This window comes from Lissotriton vulgaris, chromosome 7, assembly GCF_964263255.1.
Source record: "Lissotriton vulgaris chromosome 7, aLisVul1.2, whole genome shotgun sequence".
In the NCBI taxonomy this organism is placed as follows: domain Eukaryota; kingdom Metazoa; phylum Chordata; class Amphibia; order Caudata; family Salamandridae; genus Lissotriton; species Lissotriton vulgaris.
Window position 1 is genome coordinate 814,141,081 of NC_141695.1, and position 23,433 is coordinate 814,164,513.

The 23,433-nt window shown below is 47.7% G+C and overlaps 1 protein-coding gene across 1 annotated transcript in view; it reads left to right on the plus strand.

Annotated features, from left to right (window-relative positions):
• DNAH17 (dynein axonemal heavy chain 17) overlaps positions 1-23,433 on the plus strand; it is a 15,539,113-nt gene that overhangs the window by 6,048,368 nt on the left and 9,467,312 nt on the right. The gene's annotated exons all lie outside the window — the stretch shown is intronic.

The window sequence follows — 23,433 nt, forward strand, 5'->3', positions numbered from 1 at the left end:
TAGAGCATATGCTGGGTAAGGACTGAGGGGCGCGGGGTCACGATAGGGTCTAAGGGCAGTACCTGTAAGCCATGTCTGGCGTGTACGCTTGAGTAGAAGAATGGTAAGGTAAATGCTTTATTGTACAGTTAATAAAAAACATTACAAATAGCTATTAGTAATAAAAGAAAATGATCAGTTAAAGGAAAACAGTTAAAAAGGTCGGTCTAATACCATTAAAAATGGGACAATGATCATCCAGCAATATATACAGGTAAATTCTGTTTTAGATAAAAAATGGTGTGTATGTCCGAGCGCATGCTTTCGACAAGTGGGTTTTTCTATATCCTCCGCTCCCCTTCTGACCGGCTTCTCCCAGAGTGTTTGTGCTTCATGGGGAAGGTACTTTAATGTTCTTGGTCAATATGGGTCTCTTACCCGGTCTGAGGACTGGAGGCGGATGATGTTATATAGGCGATGTCAATGTCCGCTTGTGCTCTCGTCATTTTAAGCCTGGTGTCTGCCAATCGTAGGTATTTTACCAGTCGGCAGGCCATTTGCACGTCGTCTCCTCTAAAACAGCTCAGGACTGCTTCTCTGCAAGACCTGATTCCTTTGTTTATAAACAAGGGTCTCAATAGGTTCTTCCGGTCTTGCTGCAGCTCTTTGCAGATGGTTATGAGATGTGTGATATTTTCCTCATGCATTCCGCACAGGCGGCATTTTGCTGGTTTTGATGGTCGCAGCCATGGGGCCGTGTGGCCCGCTGCTGGTAACACTCCTAGTCGTAGTTTTAAAAAGGATTCTTTTGTTGTTTTGGAGAAACTGTTCACTAGGTACGCCTGAGGATTAAGTTTGTTGTATGTTTGCACCGTCAGCCAGCCATGTGCTCTCTTGGCTAATGAGGCTTTGTCTTGCAAGAGGGATTCTTTCTTGACTATTTTATTAATAGTTTTTTTGAAACCTGACGGGCTCCCTTGAAGGTCCCATAGCTGCCTTGCCCCGAGATGATTGATGGCATCCTCCAGGAAATGTCTTGCAGGACAGTCATTTTTGCTTTGCAGATCTTTCCAGAGGAGAGCGTTAAGGGTATTTTCTTCTCCTCTGCTTATCTTGTGCCAGGTCTTAAGGTAAGTTCCCTTTCGTGCAAGTTCTTCTTTGGTCAACCCAAATTCTAGGCGGATCTGAGCCGGTGAAGTGTATTTCGGAAGACTGAACATGATCCGCATTGCTTTTAAAACTACTCTGTTCAGGGTTCCCGTATCCCTCCCTCTCATTGCTTCACTTCCATATGTGATTGATGGAATCAGCTTGGCTTGAATCACTTGTAGGAGCGGAGCAAGGTTTGGGCCAACAATTTTGTTTTTGAGGTTCCTAAGTGATACTGCTATCATTAGGCCTCTCCTCTTGATCTCCTCCAGTTGTGGTTTGAAGCTACCCCTTTCGTCTATTGTCACTCCCAGGTAGCAATATTTGTTTGTGATTTCCAATTTGTTCAAGTCCAAGTACCATCTGAATGGTAGTTTTTGCTTGCGGTAATTAAGGGGCATGATTTTTGTTTTACTGTAGTTGATGCAGAGTTTATTAGCTTTAGAGTATTCCGCAGTGATGTTGAGGAGCCGCTGTAGCCCAATCTGGGTCCGACTGATCAGCACCAGGTCGTCGGCGTAGAATAGGCAGGAAAGCTGTTTGCCCCCTAATTTTGGAGCGTGCGAATTGTTAGCGTTAAGTTTTGTACAAAGGTCGGCCATAAAGAGGTTAAATAGGGTTGGCGCTAACACACAGCCTTGTTTTACTCCTGTGTGGGTTTGAATTTTCTTAGTTAGGTACTCTCCAGGGCCTAGTTTGACCTGGACCCACGTGTCGCTGTGTAGGAGAATTAGTTGGTTCAGTAGATCATCTGGGATGTTCATTCTTTTCAATTTTTTCCACAAAAGATTTCTGTCTACCCGGTCGAATGCAGCACTATAGTCTATGAAGCAGAGGTACAAGGGATAGTTTTCCTCTTGGGCTGAGTCGATCAGTAGTGACAAGGCTAGGATGTTGGTAGATGTCCCCATGTTTTTCCTGAAGCCGGTTTGATTAAACGGGATTGTTGAGGTTGCTTCTGCCCATAAAATTAGTTCCTGAAGTAGGAGGCCTGCGTAGTACTTTGCCTCATTGTCTAGAAGGGCTATTAACCGGTAACTTTTTGGATCTTTTCTATCTCCTCTTTTGTAGATTGAGGATATTATTGCCCCCCTCCATGATTGTGGGATTGTAGATGATTGCCAGATTTTTTCGAACATTGGTTTGAGGTTAGTTGCCCAGTATTTTGGGTCCTGCTTAAATACTATTGGTGGTATTCCATTTGGGCCGGGGGCTCCATCTCTTCTACCTTTTGTGATCCTTTTAATTATTTGTTCCGTCGTGATTATTACAGCCTCATTCGTTCTCAGGTATTCTGGATGTAGGGGCAGATGTTCATCCTTCTTTCCATTATCAGTGCCTATTTCTTTCCCCCGTTCTTTAGTCTCACTGAAGTGAGTGCTGAAGTGGATTATCCAGTCGTCTTCTGTCACCTGAGAATCAATCCCTCAGTTTTTCCCATTGGTCTGAGCATTGATCTTTTGCCAGAACTGAGCGCTGCGATTTGTTTTGGCGTCATGTAGGAGTTTTCCCCAGAATGCCTCTTCTTCTTCCCTTTTTTGCTGCCATATTAATTTTTTACGCTCTCCTTTTAACTGTCTAAGCTCTTGGAGGAGGGACGGATCTGTTTTTGCTCTTCGTAGAGTCCGGTTAATCGCTGTCTTCAGTATTTTTAGCCTTCTGTTTTTTCGGAAGTAATTGCATCTTTTCTGTTTCGTGTTGCAACTATTTCTTGTTCGTGTTACAGGGTCTTTTCTCTGCGCGTTGTCTCTCATCCGTTTTACAAACGCTTCCCAGCTTGTTATCGGGTTATGCGTGGTGCATTGAGCTTCATTGAGTGTGCGTATCGCTTGCTTTAGTAGTTTTTCTGGGTTGGAGACTTTGCATTGTACCCGTCTTTCATTTGATGTAAAGTCTGTGCCTACGTTATTTGAACTGGGAGGCTTTAGTGTCGCTGATGTATTCATTACTGTTTCCTGAGGCAGGTGATCGCTGCAATCAGTGAAACCGATTCTAAAGTCTACAACCCTTTGGTATAGACTACGGGATACAAAAGTAAAGTCAATGGTGGAGCTTGCCTGGGTACTGTGGAAAGTTGCTGACTGCGGTTGATCCCCTGGAAATCTACCGTTAAGTGCTCTAAGTCCTAGCTCCTCTAATGTAGCCAGCAGGGTCCTTGTGGTTTTTGTGCTTCTGCCCCCCGAGGTACGGTCTTGGCGATTGAGTTCCCAGGCAAATGGGTCCTCGTCGTATTTGGTGCCCGTGGCTGCTTCGCTCAGCAGATTTAGATTGAAATCCCCTGAGATAATGATGTTATTCGTGTGCTCGGCCTTCACCAGTTTCACAAGTTCTTCCTTCAATTGTCGCACTCCCTTCTTTTTCTCCCTGGGGTGCAGGTAGAGGTTTATGAAGATTATATCCTCAGTTGGATTTTGCACACAAGGTGACAGTCGTAGAGCTAGCATTGCATTTGGGGCAGGTAAGTTGTAGTCTAGCTGTTCTGCTTTTAGTATCGCTGTTAATGCACTATAAGTGGCAAGGCCTCCTTTCTTGTGGCCGAAAAGCGAGCTCTGGGTAGGCGGTAGAAAGTTCAGTGTATACCCTGACAGAATTGGAGGTGATTCAGTCCAAGTTTCTTGTAAGGCGATGATGTCAAATTTTGTCAGGTGGTTGCATAGGTCAATGTCTGAAACCTTATCGCCGGTGCCATTGATGTTCCATGTACATATACTTAAGGTGTTAGGTTTGTTGACTCTTTTTGGTTTTGTTTGTCATTGGCTTGTCTCTTTCGCATTTAGGGACTTTGCGAGCCAGCTCCAGTTGGGGGAAGCCATCTTGTCATTAGTCAGTGATCTTGTTTCTTCCAGACTCAAGTGCGATTGTCTCTCGGGCGTTTTACTTCGGGCTCCTCTTAAGACAGTTCTTTTAAGAGTCGTCTCCTTGGGCTTCTTTAGGAGACTTTCATGTAAGAGGGGCTCCGGGTATCTTGTGGGCAAGAGAGTTTGTAGTTCTATCCCCCAGGAGTCAAATCTTTCCTTTTCTTTTAATATTCTCTCCGGAAATTCTCCTGTGGTCCATATGGTTTTTGTCGACTCTACCCCGGGGTGGCTCCGAGATTCAATAAATTCGACGGATTCCAGGTCTGCCGATGTGATAGTTTTGAGGCTCTCTACTGTATTTAATAGCCGCAAGATGTTTCCCCTGTTTAAAAAGTCCATTGAACCTCTAGAGTGGTATTCAGGATGGAATATTACGGTCGTTGTTGAGCCTTCTGGCCCACTCTCTCTTGACTTAGTGTTTTCTTTGTCCGCAGGTTTGGTTTCCCCTTGACTGGGGGTTATCCTTGGTACAGTTTTTTTGGGTTGGTCAATTTTTTCGGTGCTTTCTCGACAGTTCCGGCCTGAGAGATTTAGCCTTGTTGTTATGATCAACTTGGGGCTTCCTGGGATTTGCATTTCATCCCGGTTTTCAGGGCAATTTTTGGTGAGATGTGACGTACTCTGTTTTGTTCTTTCTTGTGTATCTCTGTCAGGTGAGTCTGAGGTTATTTGTGAGTTATGCCCCTTGTCGTTCTCCGCGGGCCCTATGTTTTTCCCCCTTTTAGTGTGCTCAACATGTCTTTCTGGGTTTTGGGTGCTGGGCAAGTGGTTGAACCACTGGGTAGGGCTGGGCCGCATCCAGATTTATCCACTGGGCCGGTGTTTTCACTGTTGGTGGTCATGGTATTTATTTCTTCCCTCTCCCTTGTTGCACTTGCTTGTGAGGTGTTGGTTGCTATTTGATCACTGTTGCAGGCCTTGCCCCAGGCTAGGCACCCTGTCAATTTCCTTTGGTTTCTTCCCTTCCTTTTCTGTTTTCTTCCCACTTTTCCTTGCGATGGTTGGTGGGAGATTGCTCCCCCATTTGGGTTACTTTTGTCTAAGTCTGGTATGGATGCTGCAGAGTTTTGCTCTCGATCAGCTTGATGACTACTGGTGATCAGTGCCTTCATTTGAATTATTTTGTCCATTGTCGGGTGTGAGTTGGTAGGCGTCTTTGGGGGCTCTTGCTGTATTGTTTGTGGATCGTCTTGCCCGATAGTTGTGTTTAATTGCTTAACCTCAAGTTGCTTGAGGGGATGGCTATTTTTAACTACTGTCCTGAAATCAGATAGAAGGTTTCCCAGTGCTGTTGGAAGTGTTGCTAGTTTGTCCACTATGGTGATGCAAGGGCAGTTAGATGCTATCAGCTGTGTCTCTGCTTGCGCCCTTTTTATCAGGTCATTCAGGTCTGCTAGCTTGCCGTCAATGTTTGCCACGTATGTGGCCAGAGTGTTAAGGACAGAAAGTTGCAGATCCATCTTGTCGGATTGGTACTGGATGGCGTTTACCGAGGATTGCATTGTCTGCAGGAGGGATGCCCAGATGTCTGCATTCTTCTTAGATTTTTCTTTTTCCGGCCTATCGCTTGAGCCGTTTCTTTGCTTTCCCTGCTCTGGTTCCACTGGGTATGATGCTACCAGGTCTTCCCACTCTTCCGGCGTGAGGTACGAGGTGTTCAGGTCGAGCGGCATGGGCACTATGAGTCCTGTTCTATGCGGTGAGGACGTGTCTAGTTGAGACCAAGTTTTTATGCCTGGGAGTTTTGATGCTGGATCTCCCCCCGCCTTTTTTGGGTTGATTTCTTCAAGTTGTTCCAGGTCAGTGATGTGGTGGGGGGGGTGTGATCATAATCCCGTTGCTCCTGAGTAGTTTTATCCTTTACTTGCCAGGCCTTGTCAGCAACGTCGTCAATGTCTGCTGTTCTTGGGCCATGCTTGTCGCCAGGGGCTATGTTCGCTTGTGGCCCCGTGGCCAGTTTCCACATGTACTTGGGTGGTGATGATTCTGTTTGTCCCAATTGTGCTTTTATTGTTTGGGCTTTATTTGTCCTTTCCCTTTTTTTTTTTGCTTGGTCTGCCATTGTGTCTGGGCCGCCACTATCCTCGCAAATTCCCTTTGGTTCCTGGGAATTCAACTGGAGTGCTGGTGGATCGCATTTCTCACCCTCCTTCCTGTTATGGTTATCTCTTGATCTTGCTGGACTTTGGAGGGTTGTGTGGCTTGTGTTGTGACGCTCCCCGGTTCCTATTGCTTCTTAGTTTACAATTCGGTCCCCCCCCGGGGTCACCGAATTCGTCGGGTTCTCCATTGGGACCACCGTTGGGCCTTCCTTGTCTTCGTTTTTTTGATTAATATGCGCTTCTTCCGTTATGGTGGCTTCTTGGTTCCTCCTCTCGGGATTTCTTCTGTTCTCTAGTGCTAGTCCTAGATCCGATTGACTTTCCTGGAATCCCAGGATTGGTTCTAGAGATCCCGGAGGTGCCCCTTTTTTTGAGTTCTGGATATAACTCGCCTCTGATACTGCGCTTTCTGGCCCATGCTCGGTGGGGGTCACCCTGTGTGGTTTGATTGGGTTGAGAGGGCTTGGTAGATTGGTTTTATTAACATTGTTGTTCAGGTAGAGGAGCGTACTGGGATCTTTGATGAATGCGAATTTTGTGTAGATTTTTGGTTGGACAGACGGTTTGCTAATAGTTTGACTATGTCGGTGTCCTTGCACCTCTGAGCCTCCTGGGCTGATGAGTCCGGGGAGCAGAGGAGACAACTGAGAGGGTACTTCCTTTCCTTTATTCTCTTCCCTGTCCCCCCTGCTCTCCCAGCTTGCGTCACTCGTGTCCATCAGGTCCTTCTTTTGCTTCTTTTTTGTCTGCCTGGGCTTTCTGGTAAGTTTCTGGGGTGCTGTATGGCCCGTGTTGTCCGTGTTGTCCCTTTGCCTCCCTGACCTCATCCTGTGCCCCCTCCGCTTTCTTTTTTTGAAGGGAGGGCGATTTGGAGATCCTGTGGTAGCAGGCAGGGAAGTGAGGTACAGTGGGTACCGAAGGTACAGTGGGGGAACGGTGAGAGAGCTGTGAGTGCGCTATGAGGGTGGCTAGAGGGGGGGGCTGAGGGGGGCTGGAAGCAAACCCTTAGAAACAGCTGGTAGTGAGCGGAGCGCTGGGGGGGACCTTCGGGCAAGATCGGACCTAGTCAGATCTGCCTGGGTCAGACCCCCGGCTCTTACTTGGCGGCTGCCTCTATCGGCGTCCACGCTCACGTCCTTTGTCCTGCCCTCTGCAGCAGCCTGCAACAGCCTGCAACAGCCTCGCCTCGCTCACCTCCTATGTGTTGGAAATCCGATGATCCGATCCTGACGCTGGAGCCGGTGCGCTAAGGACGGACGGCAGATGGTGCTGCTGCTGCTTGGTCCGAAAATGCAGAGATGTGCGGAAAATCCCTCCGCGCTAAAGCTGAAGCTGACGCTGGTGGGTGCCGGTGCCTGCCAATGAGTGTAGAAGAACTGCAGCCTTCTCTCTACCTCACAGCTCAGCTCAGCAACGGCCGCGGCTTTCTCCGGCTTCCCAAGGTGTCCCTTGACTCATTCAGCATTTGGCCCCTTCGACCTTCAGCAGCTCTGCGTAAGTGCAGCGTAGTCCGTTTTCCACTCTCCTCCTCTTCTTCCGGTCAGCACCGGCTTCTCTTGATTTTCGCGGCTTCTCCCGTTTTTTCGCGGCTTCTCCCGTTTTTTCGCGGCTTCTTCCGGTGCCGGTGGCCGATAACCAAAGCCCAGTGCCCTCCAAGGCTTGGAGCCTGAGGAGCCTGAGGGCCGGTCTCACTGCGGTTCACGGCTTATTCGCGGCTTTTTCCGGCACACACGACCTGCATCTACACCGAGGCTAGCTTCGGTGGTGCTCCGGCGATTCTGGTGAATGAATGACTGACTGACTGACGATTCAGCTCTCTGGCACCAGTAGAAGAATGGTTCCGTATCAATTTAGGAGCCTGGGAAGGGAAGGGGGAAGAGACATGAGTAAGGGTACTGGAGGAGGTAAGAACGCTGCATGGCTAGTATATCGGCTCACCTGATGGCTGGGTGTACAGGGGTAGAAAAAGGAGATCCCATCGAGTGGGAGCAGGGCTCCGAGCCAAGGCGAGAATCAAGGTAAATCATGGAAGTCCCGTCGGGCGGGAGCAAAGCATCAATCCAATCATGATCGACGGAGGGAGAAAGAATCTGGAAGGAATGCGGACAATGTAAGCAAGTGCTTGCGGAATATAAAGGATCCGTAAGGAGGGGGCAAGTGCGCGGCAAGGCTAGTGTGGAGGCTCACCTGAAGGCCGGGTGTGCAGGGGAAGTAATAGGACATCCCGTCGAGTGGGAACAGGGCTCTGAACTAACTCGTCAATCAGGGTAAATCATGGAAGTCCCGTCGGGCAGGAGCAAGGCATCGATCCAAGCGTGATCGACGGCGGGAGAATGAATCTAGAAGGAATTCGGAAGAAGTTAGCGAGTAGTTGCTGTATGTTGAAGGGTCCGCATGGGTGTGTGGCGGCTAGAGAGCAGCAAAGCACGTACCTCTCTGAGTGGAGCTGGCCTGTCTGATTCAGATTCAATCCAGGTTATAAAGGAGATGCCGGCAACTTCGGAAGGCTAAGAGCGGGTGCGTGGGGGAGTGGCCGGGTCACGTGTGGGAGGGAAGGCGAGCGGTGATGTTTAAGGGCGGGTTGGGCGGTTTGAATGACGTGTGTGGCTACGTCGACAAGTGGGAGGTTCACTGTGGGTGACTAAGCCTCCTAATAAGAGTTGGTAATCGTGTGAGAACAGGACGGAAACGGCAACATCTAATATGAAAATTTGCTCACATGTGAGACAGTACAGTAACATTAGTGTGAACACTTTGAGCATTACATGTGGTACATGTTTATGACAGAGGTTGCAATTAGTATTGGAATTAACATGATCTTATAATTAGAAACATTAATCGTGTGTCTTTTTGAGCACAGTCCATTTGAAATAAAGGTGACATAATAAATCATTACGGTGGATAACTGCGAGTAATGGCTTTCATAATAACAAAGAGGGCCAAAAGAAAAATTAAAATGATGGTACCCAAGTAGATCAAGGTTATTAAAAGCTGCTGCAAACATCATAGTACATGATCAATTAGTGATGAAGAGGTATGATAATAGAATCAAGCAATAATTCAAGGTGATTGGAGCATGCTATTACCATCACAATAACACTAATTGCAGAGCAGACTGGTGCGTATAGTAAGACAGTATACATAGTAGCCTCTTATAATGGAGCGGCCAGAAGACAGAGATATTAGGAAACAAGATAAAATCAAGAGAAGTAGAAAAAGAAGGGCTAGGATCAGATGGCAATGGTACTGTTCCATTCATCTCTAGTATTTAGTCCATTATTGACGGAATCACATAGTGTCATCCATTTGCACTCACATCTGTTCAGGAGGGTTTTGATATCGCCGTCTTTGGGGGGTAATGTGACCTGTTCTATCACCTGCCACGTGATGTCAGTATCTAGATGCTTTTTCTCCAGGTAGTGGGAGACCAGGGGTGCCGTGATAACTTTGCAGTTGATACGACTCTTGTGTTGGATGATTCTGTTCTTTATTGTCTGGGTAGTCTGTCCAAGATAAGGAAGATCGCAGGGGTATTGGATAGCGTACACCACATTTTGCGATCTACAGTTTGTGAGGTGTTTCAGTTTGTGGGTTCTGTCTTTGTAGAAGAAAACTTTGGTGTTTGATGTGAGGTCACAAACGGAGCAATTCTGGCATTTAAAATGTCCAATTACATGTGGGAGCCCCCAAGCAGCGGTGATGGTATGTTTGTCCGGAGGTCATGTGATGGCGTGTACGAGGTGCGATGCTAGGTTATCCCCTCTTTGGTAGGAAAAGAGCGGTTCTTCTTTGAATGATTCAAAGGACGTAGTATTGACTAATTTCTTCTTATGATTTTGGCCACTTGGTTGCTGCTTGGACTGAATCTTGATAAAAAAGGAATCCTTTTCATGGGTTTCTTGGGTTGAGTGGTAAGGAGGTATTCTCTGTGGCAATACCATGCTCTTTTGCGTGCTCTTGATATGAGATGTTTAGGATATCCTCTCGTAATCAATTTTTCGGCCAGGATATCTGATTTATGGAAATAGTATGGGGATACTGACTCTGTGCCGAGTGGAGCCCGTGCCTGGGAGCCTGCACTTTGAACTTTCTCAACCCTGCTGCTCGCCGCACCCGCTCCGCGGGTACCGCTTCGTCATCCATTTGAAGGGGAGTGTTAATACCCCCAGGCTGGAGGTGCCAAACTGTGTGAGGCTTTTTGAGGACCGCGACAGGGCTGCGAGCGGTGCTGCAGGGACTCCAACTACCAGGAGTCCCTGGCCGACTGACGGGCAACACCTGGTCCGCTCTCCCTGTTTGCCCCGCCCTCAGGACGCCATCCACCCTATTTAGTGGTTTTAGTTAGCCGCTGCGCGGAAGCGTGCGGGAGCGTCCCGGGAGAAGCCCCGGACAAGGCCGGGACCGTCTTAGGCCGTCCGGGGCCGGAGGGGGCTGGGCTGGGCCACGTCCCTAACCTTTTCCGTTTCGTGCATATGTAGAGTATTGTTTGCAAGTTAATCCTTGCAATATAGTTGTTGGCTGTGCCTGCGCCACGTCTTACTTAAGCGTGGATGCCAATGTTAACACGATCTGGTAAGGGAAAGGGGGCCGGGGGAGGTTCTGTCATTGGTACGATGGATCAGTTTATTACTAGAGCAGTCTCGGCAATTGATAAGGAGATTGCTAATACTGAACGTCGTTTTTCCAAAGAATTGTGTAACCAGAAGCGTTCATCCCTAGGTCCCACTGGTTTGGTAGTATCTCCCGTACAGCCAGCCGTTGATCTGCTGGCTGAAAGCTTTCCTGTCCCAGATCTGGCAAGAATAGGGGCCATTAGAGCTAGCCTTGATAGGCTCAACGCCCTAAACTCTAGCATATACCCGACCATTCAGCCCTCATCGGGGGTTGATTTGTGTGAGCCAATCAGGGACCAAGTTACAGAGAGCACTCCCACTTTCCCAGAACATACCCCGGTGCAGCCAGAGGTTGTGCCCTTTAGCAGACCCAGATTTGTGTCCTCTAAGCGGAAAAGAGCAGCACTCCACTCAAGGCCACACTACCTAAATCCTTACAAGAAGTTTATGAGTAAGCACCCGAAGGCATGTAACAAATACACAGGAGGAAGGGTGGTAGGGAATCATCAAATCATTGTTCCCAGCTCCCCTCCCCACAGGGTCTCTCCACCCAGAGTACGGGCGCTAAGTACCTTGAATAAGCCAAAGAATGGGGCGCCGGCGCCCTCTAGTACACCAACTCACTCTGATAATCTCCTCTCCTTGGCCCAAATTGAAAAACTGCAGAAGTCACTAATTCTCCCAGTCCTTGAGAGGGTGAAGGTTTTGACCGAGAGGCTCGATCGGTTCGAGCAGGCCACTCTCGATAACTTTTTCTCTCTCAAATCCCTAATTAAACTACACACTAAAATTAGGGGGGGGGGGTACCTGAAATGTCAGAAGCAATACAGATGGACTTAAAATCTCCGGTTCCAAAAGGGCAATCAACAATTGAGGAAGTATCGAGACCCATTGTGGGTGAAAACCCAACTATTCAGGATGGATCCACTGAATCCAATGTCCAAGCTGGTAAGAAGCCCGGTGTGGATAAGGGATCCAAGGGACGTCCTGTAAGTTTGACCGCCCAGAGCAAGCTCACCAAAACCACCGTGGGTTGCAGTGAGGGACAGAAGGGTAATGATCTAGACCTAAACAAAAAAGTTACTGTAGCTAAAATTGATACTGACCTTCCCACCATCAACCTTCCCCCTGAATGCCAGCCATACGTAGTTGTCCTTACAGGGATACCTCTCTGTAAATCAGGCACTCAGGAATTGTATAATGAACTAAAAAATAAAACGATGTTTTGGTTATCTGAAAATAGACCTTTGCCCAATTCATTTGATGGCAAGGTTCTTCATGTCAGAAGAGTTGGTTGGGTTGGGAATAGGCCCAAAGATCTGCCAGGGGACTGCATTCTGGTTAACTTTAGGGACCCCAGGGTGGCTAGATATATCTGTAACCTCCTGCCTACCATGGGGAACACAGGGATTGGCACATTTGAACTTAGCCATTTTCAAACTGTCTCGGCGCCCAAATCCATTGTTAGCCTGCATTCCAGGGGTTGGAGGGATAATTGGCTCTACTCTGATCCGGACTTTGATCATTACCAGCATTATATGCCCCTCGTTGGTAGAGCTGCTTTTAGGCAAGATTATGGCTGGTGACACAATCCCTATTCCTTTGTTAAGCCTGCTGAGTCCCCTACAAAGGACGGTGGTTTGTCTGGGTGTAGGATGGCACCCGCGGACCCTGATGGTAGTTCTCACAACGAACTCTGTTTTGTCCTCCCAGCCCGAGAGAACATCAGTGGGTTGGGGGAGCAGGTGATCTCCTCAGAGGAGATTGATGTTGGGAGTAGTTTGGCGGGTTCATTGCATATTCCAGTGATGGCAAATTTGAGCAGTGACATAAAGATCCTGAGCTGGAATATAGCGGGCATCGCCAGTAAACTAGATGTTCCTGATTGGAACTTACTGATCGAGTCCTATGGATATTTGTATTTTCCAGGAGACTTGGAGCATGGAACCCTGTCATAAGGTTGGCTACTCTACATTTTTTGTACCAGCTATTTCCTCCCAAACCAGGAGAGGTCGTCCTTTAGGAGGTCTCTTAATTTGGATCAATGTCTCCTTGGGCTGTCAAACCAGACAGCTTGCTTCCAAATCTCCAGACATTTTAAAAGTGTCAGTGAGGGGTCCGGACAGAGGGCTTACTATTGAGATATTTAATATCTATGCCAGAGGCACTAATGGCGGCTCTGAATCTCCAACTATTACCATTCTGGGAGAAGAGCTCAGTAAATGTAGCAAGCACGCAAACGTCTTGGTCGCAGGGGATTTGAATTGTACTTTCGAACCCCTGGCGGACAATGACATTTTGGGCATCAGCGACGAGGATGGTAGAAGAGGCATCCCAGCCCTTACCATTCCGCCAATTAAGAGATGGTCCCAACGGTCCATTCAGCTTAACATCTTGACTATAGAATTTGGCTTGAGGGCAGTGAATGGGAGAACATCTTCAGACCCTTCAGGTGCCCACACATACAACAGGGTAGACCATTCCTCTCAGAGAGACTACATTTTACTTGACCTAAACCTCTGGAGTTATTTGAGAGATATGGAGGTCCTGCCAACCGCGGACAGCGACCATAATCCCCTATCTTTGAACCTAAAGTCTTTGTGGTCATCCCCACACGTTGTTCCCCAACCACAAGCAAGAATAACGTCAGATGTTTGTCCCTCGAACGGGGGAAGGCGCCTCAAATTGTGCGCGGTTGTCCTTGACGATGGGCTGGTGCAAAATTTAGGGGCCTTGATTGAAGAGGCAGTATCCAGGCTGGACTCCTCCACTTTGGCCCCGTCTGAGGTCCTTGGCCTCTTTTGTGACACTACCGAAGCCCTGGGAAGCCTACTTACTAAACCACGTAGGGATTCTTACGATAGGGCGGCCCAGAAAGTGAAACACAATCGGGGGTGGTTTAATAAAAAGTGTTGGATGCTAAAAACTGCCCTGGTGAAGGCTGTTAAGCTAAAAGATCCTGTGTTGATTTGGTCCACTAGAAAGAACAATATACTTGCCATCAGGGAAGCTAGGAGGGATTGGGACATCAGTTCTGGTGCAACATAAAGGCTGCTAGTGCAAGGAGGGATGCTGGAGGTTTCTGGAACCTGGTAAGGACCAGGAACAGGCCAGATTGAACATCACGGAGCAAGCATGGTATGATCACTTTTCACCTCTTTACTCTACCCACCCTGCAGAGAGGTTGGGACCGACATCATCCCCTGTTTTGGGATTTGCTGAGACAAGTGACCTGCTATCCTTCTCACCGAAAGAGGTGGAAGCCGTGATTAATTCCCTAGTGCCCAATAAAGCAGCATGCCCTGACGGGCTACCGGGGGACCTACTTCACAGGCACCCAAAAGATTGGGGTAAGTTCATAGCAACCTTACTCAATGCCATTATGCATGGCGCGGCGATTCCAGCCTCGTGGAAGGCCCTATTAGTCTTATAGACTCCACACAGAAGGTAGCCGGAAAGGTTGTTCTGGAGAGAGTTCTCCAGTGGGAGACCGAGAACAAAATTCTCTCAGAATTTCAAGCAGGTTTTAGGTCTGGCACAGGGACCATTGAACAGGTCTTTAGACTGATGCTCATTTATTGGAAGGTGGTAGTACTTGGCAAGGGCAGTCTTTACCTCGCTTTTATCGATCTAAAGACTGCCTTTGACCTGGTGCCTCGGGACCGCTTGTGGGGGATACTGCTTGACCTGGGGATTCCTGCTTACATTCTGTCCCTGTTGGTTAAGCTGCATGATGGGAACTATGCGCAAGTGAGGTGGGGCCTCCAGGGTCAGAAAACAGCTAAAATTCCAGTGGATAGGGGTGTCCGCCAGGGGTGCGTCCTTTCCCCCACCCTGTTTTCATTATATGTAAACGGGGTGGTGGAGCATCTCTTAAATCAGCCATCTGTCGCCCCCTCTCTGGCAGGAAATAAAATACCCACGCTCCTATTCGCTGACGATACCCTGCTCATCTCGAAGACTCCGATGGGCTTACAGAGCCTCCTGGACAATTTTCAATCTTTTTGTATTGCCGTTTGCGTCCTGTTCTCACATGATTAAGAACTCTTATTAGGAGGCTTAGTCACCCCCAGTGAACCTCCCACTTGTCGACGTAGCCACAAACGTCATTCAAGGATGCCCAACCCGCCCTTACACATCACCGCTCGCCCTCCCTCCCACACGTGACCCGGCCACTCCCCCCGAACCCGTTCGTAGCCTTCCGGAGTTGCCGGCGTCTCCTTGACAACCTGGATTGAATCCAAATCAGACAGGCCAGCTTCACTCAGAGAGGTACTTGCTTCGCTGCTCTTTAGTCGCCATACACCCGTGCGGACCCTTCAACATACAGCGACTACTCGCTAACTTTTTCCGCATTCCTTCTAGATTCATACTCCCGCCGTCGATCACGCTTGGATCGATGCCTTGCTCTCGCCCCACAGGACTTCCATGATTTACCCTGATTGACGAGTTGGTTCAGAGCCTTGTTCCCACTCGACGGGACCTCTTATTACTTCCCCTGCACACCCGGCCTTCCGGTGAGCCTCCACACTAGCCTTGCCACTTACTTGCCCCCTCCTTACGGATCCTTTATATTCCGCGAGCACGCACTTACATTGTCTGTATTCCTTCCAGATTCTATCTCCCTGCGTCAATCATGATTGGATCGATGCCTTGCTCCCGCCCGACGGGACCTCCATGATTTACCCTGATTCTCGCCTTGGCTCGGAGCCCTGCTCCCACTCAATGGGACCTCCTTTTCCTACTCCTGTACACCCCGCCATCAGGTGAGCTACTTTACTGGCCCTGCCTTGTTCTTACCCCCTACAGTACCCTTACTCATGTCTCTTCCCCCTTCCCTTCCCAGGCTCCTAAATTGATACGGAACCATTCTTCTACTCAAGCGTACACCGCCAGATATGTCTTACAGGTACTGCCCTTAGACCCTATCGCGACCCCGCTCCCATCAGTCCTTACCCAGCATATGCTATAGCAGTTCGTCACCAGACTTGCTCTTATTAGCTGCCCAAGCCACCTTGATTTATCACTCGTGATCCTCAGCACCACTTAGGTTCCATTGCTCCTTTACTAAGCCGCGCTCCTTGCAGTGGGCCCCTTTTGTCCGTTAGTCCTGACCCGCCGGGTCATAACAATACGATAGTCACCCACACTACGTAGATATTACCGTTCCCACCCGGACCACCCGCTCCTATACCCCGCTCCTTCTCTAATACTTACCAGCCCCCGCTTTCCACCTTACTCGCGCGCTCCCTCCGCGCATGCCCTCCGCTGGATTTCTCCCTCTAACCCCTAACCCAACCCCCCCCTTTCTCTACCCCCATGTACAGCACCGTTTATCACTCAATCCAGTCCTGAGGAAGATCCCAATTTGTGAGGATCGAAACGCCGTCGACCACTCAGCGCAATCCAAGGCGCAACATACAATGTGGTTCATCTAAAACTACAGCCAGCCCAAAGTAGAACAAAAAAGACCACAATTCAGCTGGAACCATATTGTTTCTTCAACTCACTGTATATATTCATGCACTAGTCACCTTGCGCCGTCTTTGCTGATCACATTGTCACTTGCGTCGCCACCGTGTACATCACTTGCACCACTTGAGCACTAAGTACAATTAGGGTTGTATTAATTGAATTGTTTACGGTGCTGATACAACTGTAACTTGTCCATTTCCTGTTTTGGATAAATGTGATGCCATGAGCACATTTATAACTACCAATGAGTCTCCTTTTTTCCTTTCTGATAATGTTTTCAACATATCCTTTGTAACAGTCTTTAAATAATACCAGTTGGGATACCATATGTTTATATTATATTATTTACCCCAATCCCAACGCGGTTGATGGGTTTTTGCTCCTGTGCTTTATACAACACTGAACAGCAGTTGCACAGTGCCCTAAGCATCTAACATCAACAAAAAATACATGAGGCAACAGCAAAAATGGAAGGGAGACCCACGCCAATTGTGCCAGGTCTAACAAGTGTCCCTTCCAGCTGAAATGTGGGGAGAACTACCCTACCTCCTGGGAGTTTTCATCACTAAGGCGGAAAAATCTGGAGAGACCATCAGCGTTGGCGTGTTCTGTACCAAGGGGGTATTCCACCATAAAGTCCATACCCTGTAGGGAAATGGACCACCTCAACAGCTTTGGATTTTCACCCCTCATCTATATTAACCATCTGAGGGGCCTGTGGTCTGTCTGATTCCTGAAGTGAGTCCCAAACAGGTATGGTCTCAGCTTCTTTAGTGGCCAGACCACAGCAAATGCCTCACGCTCAATAGCACTCCGCCTCTGTTCCCGTGGAAGTAACCTCCTACTGATGAAGGCTACAGGTTGATGTAGGCCATCTGTGACAAAACAGCCCCCACACCATGCTTTGAAGCGTCTGTCTGAACGATGAACTCTCTTGAGAAGTTGGGTGCCAGGAGCACGGGCGCCGTGCACAAAGCAGCTTTCAGGGCCTCAAAAGCTTTCTGGCAGGTGTCAGTCCAAATCCCTTTCTTGGGCTGCTTCCTGGAAGTCAGCTCTGTCAAAGGTGCAACAATATTGCCATACCCCTTGACAAACCACCTGTAGTACCCTGTGAGTCTTAAAAAGGCTCTCATCTCTGTCTGGGTTTTGGGGGGCTCCCAAACCAGGATGGTTTCAATATTGGGTCGTAGGGGCACCACCTGGCCGCTCCCAACTTGGTGTCCCAAGTACACCACGGAACCCTGCCTGATCTGACACTTACTCGCCTTGATCGTGAGGCCTGCCTTCCGCAGCGCCAACAACACTTTCCAGAGGTGGTGCAGATGTTCCTCCCAACTGTGAGAAGTTGGCCTGGTATATGATGTTCACTATTCTAGTGAGCACCTTGCACCAGTCCAAACAACCCTTATGGTGATGGTTGTAAAGTCAACCTTATAGACCAGCTATCCTAGAGGTAGCACGGACAGAGCAGTCTTAGGCTAAACTCAAGAGGGCATGTGAAGCCAGCTGTTTTACCATATGTAACCCCTTTAATACCAAATGAAAGGACACCACACAGGATATATATAAAATATATATATATATGATTTATTACTAAACAAACCCTCTGAACTCTTTATGAGGTCAGAGGTCTAAGCACAATACAAGATAATCAATTTAAATACAATAAGTTGCACAAAATACAGTAGGGCCCTAGGGGCACGCTAAACCATATACTAAAATAGTGGTATAAGAACCACCACTCGGAAAGTGAATAGTCCTAGGGCCTAGGGAATCGCTGGGGCTACGCTGAGCTACCAAGAGTTAGGAAGCAGGAGGCCCACAGGATGCGTTTGCAGTGTCTAAACACACGCGCGTGTTACCCTGGAGAATGAATGGGAACGTGCAAGTTGGAAACTAGTTTTTTTAGGGTACTTCTGACTGGACTCGGTGAAAGTTACTTGAAACTTAGACAGTTGGATAGTTGATACCCACAGGAGCACTGGAGTACTCGCGTTACCTCACCCACAGGAAGCGGGTGCATAGGTGTCAAAGTGTGTCGGGATTCGATGTCGAACCCGATGGAGCCTGGAGGAAAGATGCTGCAGGCAACCAGGAGAGAAGTGTCCGGATGGATCCAAGGGTGGATCGAAGATGAAAAGGACCTGAAAGCAGAGGGGACAGAGTCTGGGTCACTAGCCAGTGGCCAGAAAGGAACCAGGAAGGAACCAGGCTATGTCGCGAAGCAATCAGGTGCTGATGGGAAGCTTGTCTCTGCAGCCACGTGGACCAGGAGGCGTTGACGACAACCAGGGGTCAGGCACGAACTATCCCACAAGGGTTCTCGCTGCCGGCGGTGTCGGCTTTAGGATTGGAGTCAACAAGCCTTGGGAAAGGCAACCCATGCAGGAAACAAAGTTGGCTTCTTACTCAGACCAGCAAGGTCTGAGGGGTTGCTTCTTTTGAGGCAAGCAAGCGCCAGTCTGGAGCAACTAGACCAGCGGTGGAAATTTAAAGGATCCTCGCCAAGATGGCCCCTGTGGACAAGTGGCCGAGCAGACGCGTTGAGCAGGAAAATGCAGAAGGGCCCCACACAGAACTCGTGGAGTGTGCAGGGCTGATCTTCGGAGCAGATGATGCTCGGGGCTTGGGTTTTTCAATCCCCAATGCACAGCCTCAAGGGAGCCTTGGGTGCTGCACAGTCAGCTAGTCGTAGACTTTTCAAGATGGCCGGTCCCACGTCTCTCGTCGTCTCCACGGGTCTCAGCTTTGTAGGGACTGTGGATCGGGCTTTTGGATGTCTGGGAATCTGGGTCTCGTTGGGCTCTGTGCTCTGGCTCCGGCAGGAGTGTCGACAAAGCAAGTTGGTGATCTCTTGGTTGGTGCCTGCTTGTGCAGGGTGGTCACTCCTTGACCACAAGGGAGATTCTTCAGTCATCTTCTTGTAAAGTAGATCAGTGGAGGTCCAGAGTTTTGTTTCAGAGTTTCAGTCAGATTATCCTGACTGAAACTCTTAAGCGTCTTGGGACTCAGCTCCTACCTATATACCAAATCTAGGGGCTGGATTACCTACTAGGTCCCTCCTATGGGTGGGACCAGGGAAGGGGGTGGTTACAACCCTTTCCCTTTGTCCAGTTTCGTGCCAGAGCTGGGGCTGGAGTGCCCCAGCACCGGTTTGAACTGGACTATGCATGGGGCACCTTGTGTGCCCCAGGCAGTGTCGCTTTCATTTCAGCCCTCCCTACCCTAATACACAAACGCCTGTCTGGGGTGGTGCTAGCACCTCCCAAGACAGGAAACCTATTGTCCAAGCCTCCCTCGCTGGAAGGACTCCCAGCAGCAGGAGGTCAGACTTGTGTCTGTGGCAGCAGCATCCATTTTGTGATGCTGAGGCTCTGGTTAACTCTAACCGGGAATAGTAGGAACAACATGTCTTCTCCCTCTATAAGGGTGGAATGCTACCCCCGTCACCCGAACTGGCAAGGGGGTAGTATTACAAATCATATGACACCTTACTCGACATGTTTTGATAAAGTCAAACCATAGTTTGCATCTGACCGCGAGGTTCATAATGCACTTAAGAGTATATGGTATGGCAATATCCTAGAACAGCTACAGGGAAATGGTTCAGAAAGCTGCAGACAGGCTCAGCTCATGCTAGAGCACCATCTCACATAAAACCAAGCACTCTGCCTCCAGGATTGTTAAGGCCTGCCATAGGAGTGACTTATAGGTATATATGTGTCTAGATATAAGGTTAGATATAGGTATACTATATCTAAGCAAGGGGTGATTACACGACCTTACCCCAACTGAGTGATCAGCCAGTTGTGTCAATTTGGATGGCCAGCCAGGGGTGGCAAAGGATATGCTGCAGCCCCTGGTAGGCCTTGGATGCACCTATGCCCTGGGTACCTATAGTACACTGTACATGGGCTCATAAGGTGACCCATTATCCAATTGGAGATGTACCTAAGGTACATGGACTCCATTTTACAGAGAGAGCAGATAGCCTGGGTTCCTGATTAGCAGGTTCCCAGGCCAACTAAGTCAAAAACAAGCTAAACACTGGGCAAAAAATCTGGGGTAACCATAGTCAGGTATCCACCTTCCTACACCAACTGGCACTGAACACTGCAATGTCATCCAGGTAGGCGGCACTGGACTCATCCAGTCCAACCAACACCTGGTTGACCAACCTCTGAAAGGTGGTACAAAAAGGGGTCCCATAAGGCACAGGGTCAGACTGATTTGCATATGGCCATGTCTGAACTGGGGTGGCTGAGTAAGCTAAAGAATGGTGATGAATTAAACCCAGATCAGTTGACGGGGGGTGAGTGTTTGATTTGCTCAAACGCTCCGTCCATCATCCCCTTTTGTTTCGATTTGTTTGCCCTAAGTTGGCAGGGTATGCTCAGAGGTGAGTCCCTTGCTCACTTTGCCACTGGATTCAAGCAAGCCGGGCTGAAGACGGCTAGAATGCCAGAAACCGGTCCTCGGAAGCTTGTTTCCGGTCCAGGGAAGAGGAAGACATGGCTTGGCAGTTCGGGCTGGACTGTTCCCATGAGGCACAGGGTCAGACTGATTTGCATATAGCCATGTCTGAACTGGAGTGGCAGAGTGGGCTAAAGAACGGTGATGGATTAAACCCAGATCTTTTGACTGGGTGTGAGTGTTTGATTGATTCAGATGCTCCGTCCATCACCACCCCCTTTTGTACTGCTTTTGGCCGCCATAAGTGTGGCAGGGTATGCTCAGACGTGAGTCCCTTGCTCACTTTGCCACTGTACTCAAGCAAGCCAGGCTGAAGACGGCTGGAATGCCAGAAACCGGTCCTCGGAAGCATGTTTCCGGTCCAGGGAAGACATGACTTGGCAGTTTGGGCTGGGCTGTTCCCATGAGGCACAGGGTCAGACTGATTTGCATATAGCAGTGTCAGAACTGGGGTGGCAGAGTGGGCTAAAGAATGGTGATGGATTAAACCCAGATCTTTTGACTAGGTGTGAGTGTTTGATTGATTCAGATGCTCCATCCATCACCACCCCCTTTTGTACAACCTCTGAAAGGTGGCAGGGGCATTCTTCATCCCAAAGGGCATAACACAGTACTGGAAATGCCCATCTGGTGTGGAGAATGCTGACCTCTCATTTGCCCCATCAGTCAATTCAAAACAAGCTTTATTTGATTTTGAGCATTAAAATCATAAAAGCAAACATGTAAAAAGAGACAATACATCATCATATATTACATTAAGAAAATCAATTTATACACGGCTATCGAGCTGAAAGTTCTGATTAGTTCATAATATACTTGTAAACATATTGTGGTTCCCTTGGGTAGACATTACAATACACATTTCCTAAAATGCAAGTGTTAACAGCGTTCCTTGTCCTCAATAAATTTTTTAGGAAGCCCGCCACAGAACCAATAAAATAGTAGCTATCGTGCATCTGTAAATATGTAAAAGCAGGGCGACATTGCCTCCATCCTCCCTGTTTTAATAGTGGTTTTAACCATCTTAGCTTCTCAGTAGTATAAAACTTACAGAATAAAACCACATGTATTGTGCTCTGTCATGAAACTTTATCACAAGGACATCGGCAGAGTTCCCTTGAACAGTCATTAATGGTTGGGTACGTAATTAGATGGTGAAAAGTCCCAAACCTAAATCTGGTCAAGAGATATCTGTCGTATCTCCCCAAAACGTATTGCAGATATGGTTGAATATTACGTGTGGTAGTGATCAGTTGATGATGGATCACCATGGGCTTATTCAACTCAAGTGTTAACCTATTTTCTTCTAGGTGAGTCATAAAAACTTTTTAAACTCTTTTCGTTTAAAAAAATTCATACTATCGGGCAAGGTAAAATATTCTGGGTGGCCAATGTCCTGCATAAAATTTTCAATGTATTTCAGCCATAAGATTTTACGGACGTTGTCTAGTCTCACTGCGTCCCTTATTATTTCCCTGTTAAGGCCAGCACTCTCTGTGGTCCAAATTCTATGCCATAGCAAAACTGGCTGGGCCTTGATCAGGTCAGAAATGTATGTAACTCCCAGCTCAGAATGGTAATTAAAAACTGGTGCACTGGTTGGAACACTTAGAAGGGACCTCAAAAAGACATTTTCCGTTCGCTGAATTATAGTGTAGTCTTGGAATCCCCAGATTCCTGCCCCGTAAACTGCTATATTCTCACACTTTGTCTGGTATATCTTTAATAACATTTCTGGTGACCTTTTCCCTAATTTTTTAGAATAGTTAAAAAGGGCTGCAATGGACTTCATAAAAAGTAAGGACCTAGCCTTAACTGCTGGTGCCCAAGAACCGGATCTGTCAAAAAGCACTCCCAGATAGCTAAATGAAGGGATGGTTTCCACTTTGCTCCCCCCCACCTGAAAACTTCTATTCTTATTTTTCGTTTTCCCGCATGACATCACAAACCTTTTCTTGGCATTCAATTTTAGGCCAAGCCTATCCATAAAAGTAGTATAAAAAGAAAGAGCCCTTTGTAAACCTAAATGGGTGCGGGCCATGAGGACAGTATCATCGGCATAAAGGAGGGATACTATCGGGCGGGAGTTTACAAATGGCGAATCCCTAGTATGTGATACCAGCTCCTGTTCCAAGGTGTTGGTGTATAAAGAGAACAGGAGTGGTGCCAATACCCATCCCTGCCTTACACCTTGTTCCATTTTAAATGATGATAAATGCAAATTGCTTGCAAGGGATTTTTTCTGGTATCTATTGATTTAAAAACGATTTAGAAACAGGAAAATGATCAAGCTTGACTGGCTTAGACAATATGATCAACTTAAATTAATTGAAAAACCTGTTTTTAATCTGATTCCACATTCATTACTTAAACAAAGGAGTAACACCTCACTATAGAAAATGCTACACGGGGAGTTGTTTTGTGAAAAAAGTTTTATATATCAAAATTCATTTCATGGGGTACAATTTTGTTAAAAAACAATAATCAATAATCAGCAATATACAAGTGGATAAGACATTTATCAATTGTTCTATAAAGTTCACTTGCGTTGTAGTCCACTCTTGTTAAAAGTAATCGCACAACGAAACAATGTCTATGTAACCAAAAAATAACGTTGTATGAAACTTAATCAAATATTGAACAAGAAGAAAAGATGTGGACTGATGTGTCGACGTTTCGGCCTTATTGTCGATTAATCCTCAAGGTCATCCTCAGGACTTTTCAATCTTTATTAAAGTTAGACCCCCTGCAAAGGATACAATAACCATATTGTTACCTTTTCTT